The following is a 20,155-nucleotide window of genomic DNA, read 5'->3' on the forward strand; positions in this document are numbered from 1 at the left end:
AATAATAAAAGTCAGGGCTTTATAGATGATGCTGGAGCATACATTTGCATACATAATACACTCTGGAGGGTCGGAGGCTTGTTTTGAATAAATGGCTAGGGCACCTTAAATGTTTGATTCCATTTCAAGTGAAATTAGCAATAACACAAGTTCAGGAAAAGGCACATAGCCAATGCTTTAGATTTTTGCATACAAACTTAAATCGAAAAAGCAGACACTTTCAAATTTACAATATGGAGATAACACTTGTAGCACATTTATTTTATCACATTGTTACTATATGTGTTGTCTCAAATATGGCATTCGACATTATATTGCCACCGGCTTGTCTGGTGGCTACTCAGAGACGGGCCTTCTCCGTTGCTGCCCCGAGGCTTTGGAATGCGCTCCCTAGTGAAATAAGAGCCTCCCCATCTCCGAAAATTTTTAAAAAGTCTTTAAAGACGCACCTGTTCACCCAGGCTTTTAACTGATACTGTTTTGATTGTTTTTAATGTTGTTTTAGAATATTGTTTTTAAAATTTTAAATTGTCATATTTTAAATTTCTTGTTTTTGTTTTTAACTAATGTTTTAATGTTGTTTTTATTTTGTTGTAAACCACCTAGAGACGTAAGTTTTGGGCGGTATAAAAATATGTAAAATAAAATAAAATAAAATAATAAATAAAAATATAGTAGAGTATGGTCTCAAGGCCTGTTTCCAGAAATTTTGTGGTGGTGATGGAGGTGAGAAATTGTTGCAGAATAGCCAGAAAGTTGTGATTTTCTTTATTGAGCAGGGGAGAACAACAGGCCCTATCTAGCCCCTGCACAGCATCTCTGCAGTGGCTGTTGCTGGTGGCCATCTTACATTTCTTTTTAGATTGTGAGCCGGTTGAGGACAGGGATCCATCTTTATTAATTTTATTGCTTTTGTTGAAAAGCGGAATATAAATATCCATTGTAGTAGTAGTTGTTGTATTACTTCTTAGGGAGGGAGCAGTTGGATAGAATACTATTGCATGCCTCCCTTGTATCTGTAGATAGCTCCCTTGTTCACTCAGACCTTTTTGTCTAGCAGGGCCAGCTAGAGATCAGAGGGGATCCCTTGGCAGAGCGAGCTCCATGTGTCCTGTTCTGTAGGTGGGCCTGGCTTACTTGGGGTGGGGATTTTCAACAGTTGTGTCCACTTTCCAGTCCTCTCTCCCTCCTACAGCAGCCTGAGAGTACAAAAGAGTAGCAACCCGTCCTTGCCAAAAACACGTCCTAACACTAAAGAACACGTCCTAACACTAATCTAGGTCTAAGAAGTTCATAGTGTCCATATCTTATGGAAATATGGAGAAAACCCAGAACAATAAGTTGAACTGGAATCTTGTCTTGCAAAGGGCATTTGTTTGTTCCTGGTTTTTATCTCATCAATGTCATGATGCCTGCTCGCATGCTTGAAGCAAACAGTAATGATTGTATAGTTCACATGGAGACTGTGAGGCTTGGCTTGCTCTGCAAGTGGCAACTCTTCAGAAGCTGCGACAGTTCCTTCCTCTTCCACATACCTGTTGATAGTTATCCCACATAGGGGAAAGTTTGACCCTAAAATTCTTTCCTGCTTTTGGATGTAACTGAAAGGAGATGGCCAAACTGAAGAGAGGCAGCAGTGGCAGCAGCAGGATAATGATAGACGAACCCAGCCAAAAGTCACTTTTCTTGGCAGCTGGAAATGGTAGGTAGGCACTGCTGATTGAAGAGGGAAACAGTAGAACTGAAATGAAACTCTGCACCCACTCTGTAAAAATAAAAAATAAAATTTGAATTTTGATTTTCAGACATTTTCAAATTTTGTTTTTGACATTTGACTTAAATTTTAAATTGAACATTTAGCTGATTTTTCTTAAAAACAAAAAACAAAAAACCCAACCCAAAACAAAACAACTCCAAACACCAATTGTTTTTGATACATTTTAAGGCAGCATAATTAAGTATTAGCTTGCTAAGTTTAGTATTTTTGTACCTTCCTTTTTCTAAAGTCTCTACAATTTGAATTGTGGGCGAGGGGGATCAGCTGTGTCTCTTTGTGTGTGCAGGGACTAGATTTGAATTTTTTGAAAGCCAAATCAAACTGGGAGACTTTGCTTGGATATCCTTCCCTCTCAATGCTTTTCTACTTTACAAAGCAGTAATAAAAGTTCTTAGGTACTTAAGAGGTGGGAGAGAAGAGTGAGAAAACAGGGTGGCACTTAACTGCAACTGCTGGTTTTTTAGTTTTTCAAAGTATCCTCTGTGCAGCCAGCTGATGGAGGTGCCGGGGCATTGCTAAGTAGTTAAAAGACCGAGGGCCTGGATCTACAGCCTTCTTTTTGATAATTAAAGGAATTAATTATCCCATACACCCCCTAAGAATAATCAAAGTTTTAAAAAAGTCTCTAATATTATAGTACAGCGCTTACAGTATAACGGTGGAAGCAGTAGAGAGCTAGGTGAGGCTAGGGGCAATCTCCCATGCAGAGGGGCTCTTACCTCTGGACCTCCGGGCCTCCAAATCCTCTTTAGTCTGTCCCAGGTGGTGTGGTCACCATGCTGCATCGCTGGCCCTTGCTGACCTCTGCTTGAGAGACAAGGGATGGAGGTGGGGAAAGAAATATGTGGGATGGGAATATGTTGAGTTGCCTGTTGAAATGTTTCTGCGAATGCATATTTGCATAAAAATATCTGTGTTATATTCTTACATTCTTGTGAGTTCAATTGCTGTTTGTGCCCTTAAGGAACCTACTTGTTTAAAATATTGTGTGTGTGTGTTTGTAGGGGGGTGATGCTTAACTTGGATGGGGGTGGGGTGGGGTGGGGGCTCCAAAGGCTTTTTGGTCCAGGCTCCTAAATTACCTAGGTACACCTATGCTCTGTGCAGGTGCCTCCACTCCTGTGCTTCCTTTCTGGAAGAGGCCATGGAGGAGGGAGGTGGCTGATGAGATTCAGGGCTCTGAGCAATACATTGGGAACCTGTGCCACACAGGCCACCCCTTAATGATGCCCTTGGCACAGAGAACACAGATAACAGCACTTCTGCTGAATGAAGGGCAGGAAGAAATGGATTTAGACAGCAGAAATGCAGATTGTTGAATAACAGGGAAATGTCTGAACTGTAAGCACAGCTAGGCTATGTAATATGTTTCCAACAGTTCAAGGGATTTATCAGCCAATCTCCCAAGCTGTTGTGTGAAGCTCCTGGAGAGAGAGGGAAAAAAACAGGGTGGCATTTTTGCCAAAGACTGTGATGTGACCAGCAGGTGGCTCCCAAGCAGAGATCACAGTCTGATACTGAGCTTCTTCAGTTCTGTTGCAAACCACTTGGCCAAGATAAACTGTGGAACTCTGTTCTACCATAGGGCTTAAGAGAGCATGGATAAGCATCTGTTAAGAATGAATTAAGGGCCAATATGCACAACTCAACACCTTTGTGCCAACTCAACATGACTGAGGTCCAATGCCATTCTTTCAACTGAGAAGCAGCTTGGGGGAAACAGTTGTTTTGTTTGGAGGCATGTCAGGGAGGGGTGCTTAAATATGTCCTTGCCTGCCCCCTTTCCATCATTTTTACAATGATGTCCGCTGGATTATTTGCCCCCTGCAGGTTCCAAAATTATACTTGCTAGAATACATATGCTTCGGAACCTGCTGGAAAAGTCCCTCTTTTTATGTATTATTTAACACGCCTCTTTTCATGCCTCTTCTCTTCCAGCATGGAGCTTAGGCTGGTGTATGTGGCATTGCTGGCAATCTCCCGTCCAGGGATTGACCAGACCCAGATCAGTTCAGCTTCAAAGAGGTTAAGGGATCTTGGAGGCCTTTTAGTCCACCCCCCTTCTCAGTGCAGGAATCTGCTACAGCATCCCTGTCAGATGGCTTGCCTCTGTTTGAAACCCTCCAGTGAAGGAATATAGGAAGCTGCCATATACTGAGTCAGACCATTGGGCTATCTAGCTCAGTATTGTCTACAGAGACTAGCAGCAGCTTCTCCAAGGATACAGGCAGGAATCTCTCTCAGCCCTATCTTGGAGAAGCCAGGGAGGGAACTTGGAACATTCTGCTCTTCTCAGATCAGCTCCATCCCCAAGGGGAATCTCTTACAGTGCTCACACATCAAGTCTCCCATTCAAATGCAAGCAGGACAGACCCTGCTTAGCTAAGGGGACAAGTCATGCTTGCTACCACAAGACCAGCTCTCCTCTCCACTGCTCTCCTCTCCAAGCCCACCACTGCACAAGGCAGACTGTTCCATTGTTGAACAACTCTGACAGCTAGGAAGTTCCTCCTAATTTCTAGCCCGAATTGACTTCCTTGTAATTTCAACCCATTAGTTCTAGTCCTGCCCTCTGGAGCAACAGAGAATATGACTGCTCCCTTTTCTATATGACAGCCCTTTAGATATGGAGATGGCTATCATATCTCCCCTTAGGCTTCTCTTTCCCAGGCTTAACATACTGTCAAGTCTTCTAGCCCCCAGGTCATTTCCTGTCCCCTTTTTATGGTCTGTTGAGCCTCAGGGGTTGTAAAGAGCATCACCTATGTGGAGGCTAAGTTCATTCACAGAATCTTCCAGGTGTGCTCTTTAACTGACTCACAGAGCTCCTACTAGCCTGAGCTCTCATCACTAATTGGTCCCTCATCACCGGCCATTCTCTCTTTATATAGTTCTTGGCAATTACAGCAACTCTTGCGAGATCTTGGGCCAGAACAAGATCTTGTCCCAAGATATCATGAGACTGAGTCCCCGCAGATCATCCAAGGCCTCAGTCCTGGCCACACTTATGGGCATCCTTCTCTGTTTGGGCCAGTTTGGTCCCAACATGCCCCCATCAGGAATCCAATTCCCCCCAAGTCAGGCCGGTGGTCAGGGTGCACGATGGGCTAATTGGGCTCTCCCTAACAACCATGTCTTTTCCCACCCCATAACCCCCAGGTTTTTATATCCCAGTCTTTCAACCTACTACCACTGCATGCATTTGCATTTGGTTTCCAAACCCCTCACCCTCTTGGTTGCCCTCCTCTGAACCTGTTCCAGTTGATCAAAGTCCTTCTTAAGTTGATGGCCTAGAACAGGACACTGTATTGCAGCTATTCAGCAAGTTTGCTCTATCATGTGCCTTCAGAAGATGCTCTGGATCACTGTTCCCTCTAAGAAGGACTCCCAGATGTTGTTGACTACAACTCCCAGAATCCTCAGCTGCAGTGGCTTTTGCTTGGGGATTATGGGAATTGTAGTCAACAACAACTGGGAATCCCTGTTGGAGGGAACACTGTTGGAAGACCCCTGCTAACTGGGCAAAGAGGCACATTTTTAATGTGGTGATTCTCTTTATTGAGCAGGAGGAGAGTAACTGGCCCTATCCACCCCCAGCACAGTACCTGCAGTGACTGTTGTTGCTGTCTATCTTATGTTTATTTCTAGACTGTGAGCCTTTTGGGGACAGGGAGCCATCTTATCCATCCATCCATCCATCCATCCATCCATCCATCCATCCATCCATCCATCCATCCTCTCTTTAAAACCGCTTTGGAAACTTTTGTTGAAAAGCGGTATATAAATATTTTGTTGTTGGGGGTGCCCTTGAGTTGGGTGCATCATCTGTTCTGCTTGTGGTCCACAGAAGAACGAGACGATCTGACTCATTCAGTAACAGCAGTTTTGCACCCCGGTGCTCAGCCCTTGTCCCCATGGAGTTCAATGTTACAGCTTCTGCTCATGCCAAATGAGTGAGATGGCCATTTGCCACAAGCAGAGAGCAGATGCAGGGCGAGGTTAAAACAACAACATCGCTAGCCAGAAATAGCACAAGCATCACCTCTGGGCCTGCCACAGATTTAAGCCATGCCTGTCAATAGTGTAAGAGAATGATTGTGTTGCAGCACAGGGAATAGGTGGGGGTGGGGAGAATTGGTAGAGAAACTGGGTATGTTTGGAGTGGGGATATCTCCCTGTAGCTTTGTTCTGAGCGGTGCTCATCACACTACAAAACATCAGGAAACAGCACTCCCATTCAGGGGGACACCATTTCCTGGCTGGGCGCTACATTTGTATGGAAGGCACATGCTCGCTATTGGAAGCGTTCTAAAAATAAGACTAATTATCAGGCTTTCATAAATTAGGAAGTCATGGCTGATAAATTATTTCTTGCAATAGGTTATTTTTAAAAAGATTATATAGGCCAACAAATGGTGAGCGCTGGGAGATTATTTTTCATTCATTCTGAACTCTGACAAGCTGCTTTCTTCTGAAATATCAGAGATGGTCCCAGCTGGAGATGGGCCAGTCCATCAGGTGGGCTAATGCTGGAGGGCTACAAATTATTTCTTTTAGGGACAACAAATGGTTGTTTGCCTGCTCAGCCATCGTTACATTTATAGCTGGAAGGGAATTTTTGATGGAGTGGCTGGCAACACTGGTTCTTCACCAACTGCATGCAATATAGGAGTTTTACCACCATTTTAAAAAAAGCATATTGAGTAGCATCATGACTAACTTGTCTCGTTGATTTCAGTGGTGTTTAGGAGATGGGACTGCAGCTCAGTGGTAGAGTATTTGTTTTGCATGCAGAAGGTCCCACGTTCAATCCCTGGCAACTGCCTGAAACCTTGGAGAGCTACTATCAGTCACAGGGACATAGGTAGATGCATTATACCAAGTGAGACCCTTGGTCCATCTAGCGCAGTATTGTCTACACTGACTGGCAGTGGCTTTCCAAGGTTTCAAGCATGGGTCTTTCCCAACCCTACTTGGAATTGCCAGGAATTGGAACTGGGATCTTCTGTATGCAAATCAGATGCTGATGCTCTACCACTGAGCTGCAGCCCCATCCTCAGTCTGATGCAGATGGCCCTGATGCAGATGTTGGACTACAACTCCTATCATACCTATTGACCACTGTGATTAAGGATGATGGGAGCTGTAGTCCAAAAACTGTTGGAGGGCCAAAGTTGGGCAGCCTTGGTATAGAGTAGGGATTCCCTACATTTTTTAAACAAGTGTACCCCTTCCATTGCAAACCTTCAGTTAGATACCCCATAGAGAATGTGTGTGCATAAACCTGTCTGGTCTTGTGGCAAGCATGACTTGTCCCCATAGCTAAGCAGGGCCCACCCTGGTTGCATTTGAATGGGAGACTACATGTGAGCACTGTAAGATATTCGCCTTAGGAGATGGAGCCGCTCTGGGAAGAGCATCTAGGTTCCAAGTTCCCTCTCTGGCATCTCCAAGATAGGGTTGAGAGAGATTCCTGCCTGCAGCCTTGGAGAAGCTGCTGTCAGTCTGTGTAGACAATGCTGAGTTAGATAGACCAATGGTCTGACTCGGTATATGGCAGCTTCCTATGTTCCTATGTCCCATGAATTTCAATAATACTGCTCATGAGTAACTTAATCTGGATGTTAATCAGTGACTGGAGTAACTTGTCTCATAACTGTAACATTTCAATTTCTGTGTATGTATGGATATACATTAAAAAAACACATTTACTTATTACAGTTAGGGAGACAAGCAGCTCCAGTCATTGGCTCACACCCACACTAAGTTACTCAGCTGAAATTCATGGGACAAGTTTACTTGTCCTATTAATTTCAGTGGGAGTACTAAGTTCTAATCAGGAGAGCTGGTTTAGTGGTCGCAAGTATGACTTGTCCCCTTAGCTAAGCAAGATCCACCCTGGTTGCATATGAATGGGAGACTTGATGTGTGAGAACTGTAAGATATTCCCCTTAGGGGACAGAGCCGCTCTGGGAAGAGCAGATGGTTCCAAGTTCCCTCCCTGGCATCTCCAAGAGAGGACTGAGAGAGATTCCTGCCTGCAACCTTAGAGCCACTGCCAGTCTGTGTAGACAATACTGAGCTAGAGAGACCTATGGTCTGATTCAGTATATGGAAGCAATCTGTGTTCCTAATTTTCTGAAACTTGTCAGTCAGGCTGAGGGGAGGGATAAGCTAAGCTTCAGCACATTGCCAGCCAATCAAGAGCAGAGGAGGAGGATCTTCACACTCCTACCACCTCTTCTGCAGTGGACACATCACTGAGGATGTGCCAGCTTCAAGCTGGTGACCCTCAAATGGGGAACTAATAGCGTGGCTGCAGCCTGGGGAGGCAGGAGGGCTCTGAGTACCCCCTGGGAACCCTTCAAGTACCTCTAGGGGTATTAGTACTCCCTGCTGGGAACCCCTGATGTAGACAATACTGAATTAGATGGACCAATGATCTGACTTGGCAGCTTCCTAAATTAGTCATGGCTAACTTAATCTGGCTGCTGCCCACTGTCTTAGAGCAAACCAAAGGAAGTATTTTCTTGTACAAAGGAAAATTAAGGTGTGGAATTCAGTTGTTTCCATGGTACAATGATGACTGCCAGGAGATCATATACCTGGTTGATAGGTCAAAATACAACTATTAATCATAATAGCTATGACACCTGCAGTTTCAGAGGCAGTAGGCCATTGAAAACAAGTTACTTGAGGACAACAGTGGGAGAAGGTTGTTGCCCTACTTTATGGGTTTTCTAGAAGCAGCTGGTTGGCCACTGTGGGGAACAGGATGCTGGACTAGATAAACCTTCAGTCTGATGCAGCAGGTCAATTATGCTCCTGGTAGGAGCATAAGGGGCTAGCATCTCATTAAACAAACTGAGTGAGTTCCAAGACTTTTTTTGTAAACAGCTTTATGAAAGGATTGTTTAGGGCAGGAGTTCCCCAATCTTGGATCCGCAGGTGTTGTTCACCTGGAACTCCCATCATCAACCAGATAGTTCCAGGAACCCTACAAGCAGGGCATGAAGGCAAATAGCCATCTTTTACTGTTGCTCCCAGTAACTGGTAATCAGTGGTATAAAGGTAAAAAGGTAACATTGTGCCGTCGAGTCAGTGTTGACTCCCGGCGGCTACAGAGCCAGGTGGTTTTCTCTGGTAGAATACAGGAGGGGTTTACCATTGCCTTCTCCCGCACAGTATGAGATGATGCCTTTTGGCATCTTCCTATATCGCTGCTGCCCAATATAGGTGTTTCCCATAGTCTTGCGTTGGGCAGCTGTATTCCCTCTTGCTGCCCCGATCAATGTAATACTGGAAGTGGTGGGCATGTGTCACACACTGGCTATTCCTGATATTACACTGACCAGGGCAGCAAGAGGGAATACAGCCACTCCATGCCAGCGGTTTTTACAGCAGCGCTGGAGGAGGAAGCGCGGAAGGGGAGGTAAGAGCACCCTCCCCATGCCTTAAAGGAGCCCCTGCCCACCTCCCGGGTGTGCACAGAACTGGTTCCGTGCACACTCGTACCTCAGCCTGCCCTCTCACTTACAATATGCAGATAATAAGTGATCTACTTTGCAAGGTTGTTGGGTGGATTACCAAGATCATGTATGTGAAGTATGAGAGCCAGCATGGTGTAGGGTTAGTGTTGGACTAGGACTGGGGAAACTTGCCTTCAAATCCCCGCTCAGCCATAAAATTAACTGGGTGATTCTGGGCCAGTTACTTATCTCTCAGCCTAACCTACCTCACAGGTTTTAATGAGGATAAACGTAATCACTTATACTGCTCTAGGCTCCTGGGAAGAAAAATGGGATATAAGTATAAAAATAAAATAAATGTTTTGAACACTCATGCCATGCTATCTAAATGCACTTTAGAGAAAGATATTGCCCCAATCCAACCAAATTGGAGAATATTTTTTAGCATTTGATTTGCCTCACTTAAAACGGCAGATGTGCACATATGATTTGAGGCCTTGACTGGCAGTTCTTGCATTTTTCAAAATAGGCAAAACTGCCCTTCCTAGCTGATTTCCAGCAAGGCCAAGCAAGAGATGCTGTTGATTATATCAAAATAAGTCATAATAAGTAATTACTTTGAAATATCAAGATGCTGCTCTCAAAGAGAGAGAACTGCTTGCTGGCAATTTGTAACTTGAGAAAGGAAGCCCAAGACTCCGTTTCCATAGGGCTCGCAAGTTGAAACATGAATTCCGCAGTGAAAGATTCCAACTGCCAGCCTTTGAATGGAGATTAACGGCAGCTGTCAAAAGCAATCGGGCAATATATGCTATAAACTAGGTTCCTGAATCAGGAAAACATCCCTGGACCAGATCAATGCTCTAGACTCTGGCTTGACAGAGTTGCACTAAACAAGGTGAAATTGTCTTTCTTCAAATATTTATTTCCATACATGCGGACCTTCAAGGTGGCAATCATAAAAGTTATAAAAGCAGGTTAAAAATATACATCACCATCATAAATAAAATACCAGCCATCAACATTCAAAAAGAAAAGCAGCAAAAGCAGAAGCAAACGCTGAACAGAGGGCCAATTGGGTACTTTTACTACCCAGGGCAAAACCCAAAATAACAGCTGGCATCTGGAGGCAGAGGGAAAGGGAACCAGCTAGACATTCTGGTCAAAAGAATTCCACAAAATGGGCACCATCACCAGCAAGGCCTCATCCCGTGAAACTGTCTACCATAATCAACTGGTAGTGGGAGGTCAGGGGGCACAGAGCAGAGTCTCCAGTGAAGATCTAAGCAGGCAAGTGGGTTCATCGAGGAGGACACATCCCATAGAAGATCCTGTTGGGGGTTGTAATTTTTACCCCATTAATTAGCAGGGCACTAAAGAAGCTACCCAGTTACAGAGTAACTGGAGAAAAATGTAATAATAATAATAATAATAATAATAATAATAATAATAATAATAATTGACTAATAGAAAACACTTGTATTTGTGCAAGAGCAACTTAGGATCCAAGGCAATGATTTCCGTGACAGAAAAACATCTAATGATATTATTATTTAAATATTTATTAAATTGGTATCTTGCTTTTTAATCTAATAATATGCCCTCAAAGCAGTTAACAGAAACAATATTACAATAATAAAACATTTACAATATACATCAAAAATAAGAAAGCTTATAGCAGCAGTCACAATAGTATTCTACAAATAAATAGTACTAATCTGAATAATCAATAGAACTAATGCTCTAGTAAATCAAACTAACTTACTGACATAGATCAAGTATAGCCTCAACCATCTGACAAAGCAAACAGCATCAAGCAAATATTTTCTCACTTATTACATGCATGATATTGAGTTACAGTTGACCTCATGCCAAGAGACGAGAAGTCCAAGCTTGTCAACCTTGCTGAATAATTAACTCAAAACCAAAGATACTAATTGCCTAGTGAGGTCCATCTGGGTTAACAGAAAATGTGGTATCTTTAATCTGCGGTACAGCTGGAAGGAAAACGGCCATAAAGGGAGGTTTTACTCCATTAGCATGGATAGCTTTATATTTCCATCAGGATCAGAGGGGGCATACCCCTGAATACCGGGTGCTAGGGAGTGCCGACAGTAGAGGATGTTGTCCTCTTTCCTCTGCTTGCTGGCTTCCCAGATACACCCAGCCGGTCACTGCATGAAGCAGGATGCTGGACTAGATGGGCCTGATCCAGCAGGGCTGTTGTTATACTGGTTCTGTATTGTTTGCCTCAAGCCCCAGTTGAAGACAATTTGCTACCTTGAATTGTCAAGCACTTGTGAAATACATCTGTGTTAACTTTTTGTCCAGATTTAGGAGCAAAGCCCCAAAGACTGTACATCTGCGAAAGAGGACTGACTGTATATAACATACAATTGGCGCTTTCTCATGATCATGAGCCAGAATGGGCGGGCGGGCAGGAGGGTGGAGAGGAAGGTTTGTTAAACTTACCTTCTCCACAGACGAGCAACGTGAAGACCCTGGGAGTGTAGATCGGGTGCCTACACCACACGTGGATGCTCCAGGCAGAGCGGAGGTGCAGGGGCCAGGATGTATCGTCCCAGCCCCCAGAAATCCCACAATGCACAGTGCAGTGCATCCACCCCGCCAACACCGGCTGGGAGCCCCACAGTGTCTCGGCACCGGCTGCGGACACATGAACAGTTAGATGGGGTTAAGAGCACGACTGCACCCTTAACCTCGGCTAGCAGGCAGGCTTCTTTGACGGGTTTGCCACCGAGTCGTTGCCAGGAGCGACTTGGCTTGGCTGCTCATGAGAACAGCCCCAATGTGGCTTTCCTTAGTTCTTTCTTGCAATTGCTGCATCTAAAAGAAGAGAGAAAAATATTACGGCACATATGGTAGATTACTATGAAGATGATGTGTGATGTAGTGACTGAAGTCTGGCTATGTCTGTATTTGTTTGTTAGTATACTATGGGACATGATCCAGCCAACGTTAAGCACTTCTAAGCAGTCAATCCTATATGAACTTACTTTGGAGCAAATACAAATGAACACAGTAGGGCTTCCTTCTGAGTAAACTTTTAATCCCATATGCTTCTGATTGCATATCCTTTAATCCCAGTCCTTCTGATTGCACTTTTAATCTTATCTCTTTCAACTGAAGAGATTGAAGTATGTGTTTAACTCTTTCACTAAAACCAGTAAAAATGGTTAACTTTGACAGGATGGTGCCCTATGTATTTTATTATTAATTTTTTATGAATGCCTGTAGCAGACACAAACATGTTGGAATTCTTACAAAATAAGATAAAGCAACAATTTTTAAAGCCTATCTTCAGGAAGAGAAAGCAAGATGCAAGCTGACATTCCAGCATAAATGTTGAATTGACATCAAACAAATGGAAGTTTGCACTGAACTAGCTTTATGACATTTATTTGGATGCTATCTGAAAAAAAAAAAAACATGCACACAAACATGTTCAGCCCATCTACTAGGCAGACCTAGGCAGTTGCCTAAGGCACCAATTCTTACAGGGGGACATAAACAATGGGAGAATATAGCACTGCCAATTATTCTTTCTGTTCCTCTTACATTGAACCTCTGAAGTTCCACAGAGTGGTGCAAGAATGTAATACTGCACCCCAATTCTCAAAAGGCCAGCACATTCTGCACCACAAAATGCAAATTCTTTCTCATTGCATCTCCGCCCCCAATATACAGCTACAAGCATTGACCACTTCAGCATTCAATTCCAAAAAGAAATTGCCTCAGACTGGACTTCTAAATTAATAGCAGCATCTTTTCATCTCTGAAGTATTAAGAGTTTTGACCCCATACTAGACTGGCAACTCTATCCTACTCTGTCCTTAAACTAGTGCAGGCTAGTCATTCACTGGTCATATGTGTGGGCAGGTCATTCTACCTCACCAATGAGCAGCCTGCACACCTCAAGTTGAAGCTGGGGCTCACCTTCTTGGCTGTGGGGAGCCAACGTCAAAGTTGGCCTAGGATTCTGGAAACCCTACCAGGGGCATAGCTGTAATTGGGCAAAAGGGTTCAAAGAACACAGGACCCCAGCTCCTGAGGGCCCTCCAGCTCCATCCCTCCCTATTTTCTTCATTATCTCCCTCACTCTGGAGGGCTGCCAGAGAGAGGGATGAACACGGGCCCCCTCTCCCCTAGCTACACCCCTGCCTAGGGCCGGAAACCCTGCACACACAAGCCACCAAGTCAACTGAGCCTCGCTGAAGTTTCCTTCATGTGAATGAAATGAATTCACCTGTTGGCAAATCCAATGGCAGGAAGTCTTCAAAAAGTGGACTTCAAAGCAGAAGCTATGCATCAGGGTTTGCTAGAGCAAAGAAGCCTTTGAATAAAGGATAGGGAAGGAAAGGTTGTGCTGTCAAGTCAGTGTTGACTCCTGGCGACCACAGAGCCATGTGGTTTTCTTGGTAGAATACAGGAGCGGTTTACCATTGCCTCTTCCCATGCAGTTTGAGATGATGCCTTTCAGCACCTTCCTATATCACTGCTGCCCAATATAGGAGTTTCCCATATTCTGGGAAATGCACCAGTGGGGATTCAAACCAACAACCTCTTGCTCTCATGGCAGGTTGCTTCCCTGCTGTGCCATTAGGTGGCTTGAATAAAGGATAGGAGCACAGAAAGCTGCTTTACCATGCACATCGCCCTGGTTGCTGTTCCCACTGCTCACCTCTGCACAGAGCAGTGCTGTGCAGAGTGCTGGAGAGCGTCTTTACAGGGAACCAAATCCATGGGAAATCCCAGCAACATCCAGGAAAGCTTGCAAGAAGGCATACATATTCCCCATGGAGTTCTGTGGGGAAAGTGCTGAGGACTTCACTTCCCAATGCTGAGTGTGTGCCTTCCCAGACATACCGGGGGCTCTCCATGGCCCCAGTCCCCTTTAAAGGCCCTCCCTGGTTCGACGTACAGCACTACTCTGCCCACAGGTGAGTGATGGGAATAGTCACTTCCGAGCAGACCAGGGACATCTTGAATATTGATCTTGAATGTTTGGAGCTGAATATTGGCCTGGTTCGCACCAAAATTTCAGAAAAATGCAATTCAATGAGAATTTCAGGATTCCTCTCAAGGAAAAAATATCCGAGAAGATGCAAGAAAAGCCAAAGGAGTTGCTGCAAGACAAATGAAATTTCTCAGGGGGTTCTGTACATCCCTAAAATAAACTCTGTGAAAGCTGGGGTAGTGTAATATAGTTGTTATAGTGCTGGACTAGGAATTGAGAGACTGGAGTTCAAACCCCTACTCCATGAAGTTCACCAAGTGACATTGGGCCAGTCACTCTTTTTTCTCAGCCCTGTGGTGGCAGGGTTGTATGTATGTATGTATACCTGGGCAGGCAGACATCAGGTAGCTAGGGAGCTACTGGTGGATCCCAGCCTTATCTGAAGTAGCTTGCAAGGTGTTCAGGCTTGCTTCTCCATCTTTTGTTCTAGCCAATACCGCAAATTTGATTGGCTGGCAGAGTGGGGTATGCCCGCCATTTTTAATCTCTCCCTCTTTGGGTGCTCAGGGTTGCTTTTACTTTCCATCCAGATTCTTCCCCCACAAAGCAGTGCTATTTGATTCTCTTCTGTCCTGCAACAAAATTATCCTGGAATTCAGGGCTTTGGATTTTAAGGTCCTCTATTCTGTTGACATAAAATTTTGGAACTGATTCTCCCACAAGCTGCCATTTTGTGACTGGCTCTGCCTTTCCAAGTTGCAATTTCATCCTGGTAGTTCCTAAGGCTCGGGGTGGTGGTGGTGGGCAGAAGTACCTCCATGAAGCCTTACAGGTGAAACTCGGAAAATTAGAATATTGTGCAAAAGTCCATTAATTTTAGTAATGCAAATTAAAAGGTGAAACTGATATATGAGACAGACGCATTACATGCAAAGCGAGATAAGTCAAGCCTTAATTTGTTATAATTGTGATGATCATGGCGTACAGCTCATGAAAACCCCAAATCCACAATCCCAGAAAATTAGAATATTACATGGAACCAAGAAGACAAGGATTGTAGAATAGAACAATATCGGACCTCTGAAAAGTATAAGCATGCATATGTATTCAGTATTTGGTTTGGGCCCCTTTTGCAGCAATTACTGCCTCAATGCGCCGTGGCATGGATGCTATCAGCCTGTGGCACTGATGAGGTGTTATGGAAGACCAGGATGCTTCATTAGCAGCCTTCAGCTCTTCTGCATTGTTTGGTCTCATGTCTCTCATCCTTCTCTTGGCAATGCCCCATAGATTCTCTATGGGGTTAGGTCAGGCGAGTTTGCTGGCCAATCAAGCACAGTACACTGTATACTTTTCGGAGGTCTGATATTGTTCTATTCTACAATCCTTGCATGTAATGCGTCTGTCTCATATATCAGTTTCACCTTTTAATTTGCATTACTGAAATTAATGGACTTTTGCACAATATTCTAATTTTCCGAGTTTCATCTGTATATCTGCCCACTCCAATGTACACTATTGCCAGGATGAGCATCTTGAAGGAAAGTAGGGTGAAAATTGATTTAGTAGCAAACCAAGATAGTTAAACTGCTATGAAAAATTCAGGCTATAGCTCCAGGGTACTCAACTTCAGCCCTCCTGCAGATGTTGGCCTACAACTCCCATAATCCCTGACTATTGGCCACTGTGGCTGGGATGCTGGGAGTTGTAGTCCAAAAACAAATGCAGGGCCACAACTGAGCAGCCCTGCTACAGTCAGATGTTCTAGAAACAAGAGTTACGGGAAGAGTGCCTAACATAATCAAACATCTATCTCTAAGCTAGTTAGGGGTGTGCATGGACCGATTTTTGTGGTTTGGATAGAATTTGGACAGAACCACTGGTTCGCGAACTGATTCAGTTGAACTGACCAGCCGGTCTGGTCAATTGAACCAGCTCAAGAGGCTATGCTTGTAAAGAGGAATCCGGTGAGAATTCCCCTTTATAAGCAAGGGGGAATTCTGGCTTGAAAATGCTTCTAAAAGGTGATTGGGGGTGGTGTGAGGGCACCTTTAAAAGCAGATGTAAGGTGCTTACTGGTCCTCAAAACTCCAGCACTCCCCCCAGCAGCCTGCCTGTGTGGCAGGAGCACAGTTCCAGAACTGACCAGGCCTCCATGGATGCACGGAGGCTGGGTCAATTCCAGAACTACGCTGCCACATGAGTGGACTTCTAGGGGAAGCGCCAGGGTTTCAAGGACTGGTAAGCACCTTACATCTACTTTTAAAGGTGCCCTCTTGCTGCCGCTTCCCCCTCGCCCCAGCCGCCCTTTAGAAGGATTTTCAATTCAGGATTCCCCTTTGCTTGTAAAGGAAAATTCCCATCGGATTTTCAAGCATAGCCCCTCGAACCATGGCGAACTGGTCCACCACAGATCAGGCTTGGTTCTATTACAGACTGGCCTGCCTCTCCTGGAGGCCAGTCTGGTTCACCATCGAACCGGCCCGGTTCGTGGTGGACCAGTTCGCTGTCGAATGGTTCGTGCACACTCCTAAAACTAGTTATATGGGCACTCCTAAGCATATATTACTTAGAAACTGAATTCCACATGGCTCAATTTTAAGTAAAAATGTTTAGGGATCAAGTTGCAAGTTATAACCACCCTTCTGTAATATTGAGTCAGAAAGAGCCCCAAACCTTGCAGAAGAGCACACAAACAAAAAGTGGTAGCTCAGATCAAAAGTATGAAGGGAATTAATAAAAGTATGAGGGGAGGGATTCAATGTTGGCTTTGCCGGTGATCCTGTTGATGCCCTGGTTGAGAATTGGAACAACTTGCTCACCAGGGCAGTAGACACGATTGCTCCCAAGCGTCCCCTCCGACCCACTTCAAATTTGGCCCCTTGGTATACAGAAGATCTACAGGGGCTGAAGCGGCAAGGTAGGCGACTGGAGCGCAAGTGGAGGAAGACTCAACTCGAATCTGACAGATTGTGACATAGAGCACATCTAAAGATCTATGCTCAGGCACTACGTGCGGCAAAGAGGTGGTTCTTTTCTGCCCGTATTGCCTCTGCAAATTCATGTGCAGCGGAGTTGTTCAGGGTTGTGAGGGGACTAGTATCTTCCCCCCCTCCCTTGAACCAGAATTTGGAGTCATCAGTTACCCGCTGTGATGTGTTTAAAGAGTTTTTCGCAGATAAAATATCTTGGATTTGGGCCGACCCAGATGGAGACTCCACAATTAATTTGATGTCTGAACTGGAGGTGTCCGACAACTCCTCTTATACGATTCGGCTGGATCAATTTCAGTTTGTGACTCCTGAGGATGTGGACAAGCTGCTTGGAGCAGTGAGGCCTACCACTTCTTCTCTTGACCCTTGTCCAACATGGCTTGTTCGATCTAGTAGGGAGGTTGTTGTAGATAGCCTGGTGGAAATCACAAGTGTCTTTCTGAGGGAGGGCAGGATGCCTCCTTGTCTTAAGAAGGCAATCATTAGACCTCTTCTAAAGAAGCCTGCATTAGATCCCTCAGAGTTGAGCAATTATAGGCCTGTTTCCAACCTCCCATGGCTGGGCTAGGTAATTGAGAGGGTGGTGGCCTCTCAGCTCCAGGCGGTCTTGGAGGAAACTGATTATCTAGACCCATTTCAAACTGGTTTTCGGGCGGGTTATGTGGTGGAGACTGCCTTGGTTGGCCTGATGGATGATCTCCAATTGGCAATTGACAGAGGAAGTGTGACTCTGTTGGTCGTTTTGGATCTCTTGGCGGCTTTTGATACTATCAACCATTGTATCCTTCTGGAACGTCTGAGGGTGTTAGGGATGGGAGGCACTGTTTTGCAGTGGTTCCGCTCCTACCTCTCGGATAGATTCCAGATGGTGTCGTTTGGAGACTGTTGCTCTTCAAAATCTGAGCTTAAGTATGGTGTCCCTCAAGGCTCCGTACTTTCTCCAATGCTTTTTAACATCTACATGAAACCGCTGGGAGAGATCATCAGGGGATTTGGAGCTGGGTGTTAACAATATGTTGATGACACCCAGATCTACTTCTCCATGTCAACTTCTTCAGGAGCTGGCATATCCTCCCTAAATGCCTGTATGGAAGCAGTAATGGGCTGGATGGAGGAGAATAAACTAAGCTGAATCCAGATAAGTCGGAGATACTTATTGTGCAGGGTCAGAACTCTAGAGACTATTTTGATCTGCCTGTTCTAGATAGGGTCAGACTTCCCCAAAAAGAACAGGTTCGCATTCTGGTAGTACTTCTGGATTCACACCTCTCCCTGGTTTCTCAGGTTGAGGCGGTGGCCAGGGGTGCTTTCTATCTGCTTCGGCTGATATGTCAGCTGTGCCCGTTTCTCGAGATCAACGACCTCAAAACAGTGGTTCATCTGTTGGTAACCTCCAGACTTGACTTTTGTAATGCGCTCTACATGGGGCTGCCTTTGTACGTAGTCTGGAAACTTCAGTTGGTTCAGAATGCGGCAGCCAGGTTGGTCTCTGGGTTATCTCGAAGAGACCATGTTACTCCTTTACTAATGGCGTTACACTGGCTGCCAACAGGTTTTTGGACAAAATACAAAGTGCTAGTTATAACTTACAAAGCCCTAAACGGCTTAGGCCCTGGGTATTTAAGAGAGTGTCTTCTTCATTACAAGCCCCACCGCCCACTGAGGTCATCTGAGGAGGTCCATCTCCAGTTACCGCCAACTCGTTTGGTGGCTACACAGAGACAGGCCTTCTTGGTCGCTGCCCCGAGATTGTGGAATGCGCTCCCTGCAGAGATACGATCCTCACCATCTCTGGCAATTTTCAAAAAACACCTGAAAACCCATCTTTTCGCCCAAGCTTTCTCAGCTTCCTAATATTTTAACTGGTTTTATGTTATTGTAAACCGCCCAGAGACGAAAGTTTGGGGCGGTGTACAAATTTGATAAATAAATTTGATAAATAATAATAATAATTAGTTGTCCGCAGAAAGTGAGGCTGTAACATAGACAACTGAAGATTATCCTCTTCCCTAGCTTGTAGGGGAATCTTATGGATTAGCTGAGTTCGGCACCGCAGCAGCTGCTGTTGTTGCTTCTCTCCAGCCCTAAAACCACAACAAAGTGGCACAAAACATTAATTACAAAGAACAGTCCCGAAGATCTCCAGCAGGGCGTTTGAATATCCTCTCTAACACAGAGATGAAAACCAGGGAAGGGAGATAATTAGATGCTCAAGGCTCAGCTTTATTAAGCTTTTGCTGTAACTATCCAGTAAATGGCAAAACTTTACTGTTCTCATATTTAAAATCCAGCACTGAGTCACAGTTTGAAATTTCTTTTCCTCACAAAGATGCCTCCTGGAGATGTTTAGTGCTGTTTATTTTTGCAATGCAATTTATTGGGGTGGGGGGAAGCATATGAATGAGCCAGTTCACCTGGGTTCTGAATACACTTGTGACTACATTCTAATTCCATTCTCAGCATGTCAATTTATGTGTATCTTGGAAACAAGTTCACATTTACAATATAATCTATTCAAAATAAGTATACCTAACCTTTCTCCCAATATTGGGAGAAGTGGCTTACAAAGTTCTAGAAAAGAATTAAATATCCAAAAAAGAATTACAATAGGAACTTAAAGAATTATTTTTATTTACATTTATTTCCCACTCTTCTTCCAAGGAGCCCACATAACATTGTTGTGTTTATCCTCACAACAAGCCTGTGAAGCAAGTTAGACTGAGAGATCAGTGACCGGCCCAGAGTCTCCCGGTGACAGGGGTGTAGCTATAATTGAGAGGATGGGTTCAAAGGCCCCCAGCTCCCGAGGGCCCCCCAGCTCCACCCCTTCCGTTCTTCATTATTTCCCTCACTCTGGGTGGGCCACCTGGCTGTGCCCCTGCCTGGTGAGTTTCATGGGGATCTGAACTTGGGTCTCCCCGGATTAAATGGGGATTTG

General features: G+C 44.7%; 1 long non-coding RNA gene across 1 annotated transcript in view; it reads right to left on the reverse strand.

The window, feature by feature from the left end:
* Positions 1 to 20,155, reverse strand: part of LOC128352371 (uncharacterized) — a 23,201-nt gene continuing 3,046 nt past the window's right edge. Inside the window, exons 2-5 of the long non-coding RNA XR_008320362.1 lie at positions 14,610 to 14,856; positions 11,719 to 12,093; positions 2,497 to 2,581; positions 1 to 1,765 (exon numbers count right to left, since the gene is read on the reverse strand). This is a non-coding gene — a long non-coding RNA (uncharacterized LOC128352371). The remainder of the gene's footprint in view (positions 1,766 to 2,496; positions 2,582 to 11,718; positions 12,094 to 14,609; positions 14,857 to 20,155) is intronic.

The sequence above is a fragment of the Hemicordylus capensis genome, chromosome 3, assembly GCF_027244095.1.
Source record: "Hemicordylus capensis ecotype Gifberg chromosome 3, rHemCap1.1.pri, whole genome shotgun sequence".
In the NCBI taxonomy this organism is placed as follows: domain Eukaryota; kingdom Metazoa; phylum Chordata; class Lepidosauria; order Squamata; family Cordylidae; genus Hemicordylus; species Hemicordylus capensis.